Source organism: Pseudophryne corroboree, chromosome 1, assembly GCF_028390025.1.
Source record: "Pseudophryne corroboree isolate aPseCor3 chromosome 1, aPseCor3.hap2, whole genome shotgun sequence".
Classification (NCBI taxonomy): Eukaryota; Metazoa; Chordata; class Amphibia; order Anura; family Myobatrachidae; genus Pseudophryne; species Pseudophryne corroboree.
Genome location: NC_086444.1, coordinates 701,726,630 through 701,727,790, shown reverse-complemented (window position 1 = coordinate 701,727,790; position 1,161 = coordinate 701,726,630). Strand labels below are relative to the sequence as shown.

The 1,161-nt window shown below is 37.6% G+C and overlaps 1 non-coding gene across 1 annotated transcript; it reads right to left on the bottom strand.

Annotated features, from left to right (window-relative positions):
• Positions 1-1,089: 1,089 nt before the first annotated feature.
• Positions 1,090-1,161, bottom strand: TRNAA-UGC (transfer RNA alanine (anticodon UGC)). Its single transcript has one exon. It is a non-coding gene; the product is annotated as a tRNA-Ala (tRNA).

The window sequence follows — 1,161 nt, the reverse complement described above, 5'->3', positions numbered from 1 at the left end:
TTGCACTATGTTAATGGATTAGTTGCATAAAAAGACTTAAATGACTTAAATATTCACTCCTCCTGCTCATCGGTATATGCAGTCTCGTTACCTCTGTGTATGTAAATATATACTATTATAATCTCCATCTTATTATATGACAGGAGGTACCGCTCTATTAACAGCCTGTTATGTCCAGCACTTCCTTTGTCCTTATAACTACTGTAGTGCAGGCTATAAAAATAATTACACTCACAGGTTATTAGTGTAATTAAGCAGAGGCTCATTAATGAGTATCTATAAATTCTTGAGTTCCCAAATAATTCCAGTCACTATTAATATACTTCAAATAATCCAAATAGCAAGGAAGTCACAAGCCTTTATAGTCTCCCACTATTAGAAGGAAAAAGTCTATTGCCAGGTGTTTCCTTTCATTATCCCCAGGGATTTGTCTTTATATGCACTTCAGCTGCTTAAATCCTCATTATTATACCCCTTACTTTATGTATATTTTCAGTTCTCAGTTCTTTAAGGGGTTAACTTTAGTGTGCAATAAGAATTTCCTCTGGGTAACACAGTCTAAATATATGTATGCAGCTATATGTCTCTCATATCTGTGGGGAACATAACTGTGCAGGTGTTAATAGTTCACTTACACCTCCACGATCATCAGCGTATCAGCGGTGCTGTCACTTTCTTCCATGACTCTCCTATTGGCTCTAGCTTGCAGGCGCCACCTCCCTTTGTCTGGAGTCTCAGCAATGGAATGGCCCCCTCACTGAATTGTGGGTGTATTGAAACTACTGCTTTTATAGTTCATTTCCCAGTGAAATTAAAACTCTGTTTCATAATTACCATATACTTGACATCAGTGTTTGGAGAATGTCAGTAGGTATGATATGGTCACTACTGGTTAAATAAGGAAACACAGTATCCACAGAATATAATCTACCACTGAGCTACATCACATTTAATAGAATGATCAATTATTTTTCATAATTGGTGTTAATTCTTGCCCATTACTGTAGAGTGCATTCATGCATTTGTTGGTCTTGGGCTCTTCTGAAGAGGTTACATACAGATAAGTAAGAATCTATATTTTGCAAAACATGGAGATGCCAGGGATTGAACCCGGGGCCTCATACATGCAAAGCATGCGCTCTACCACTGAGCTACATTCCC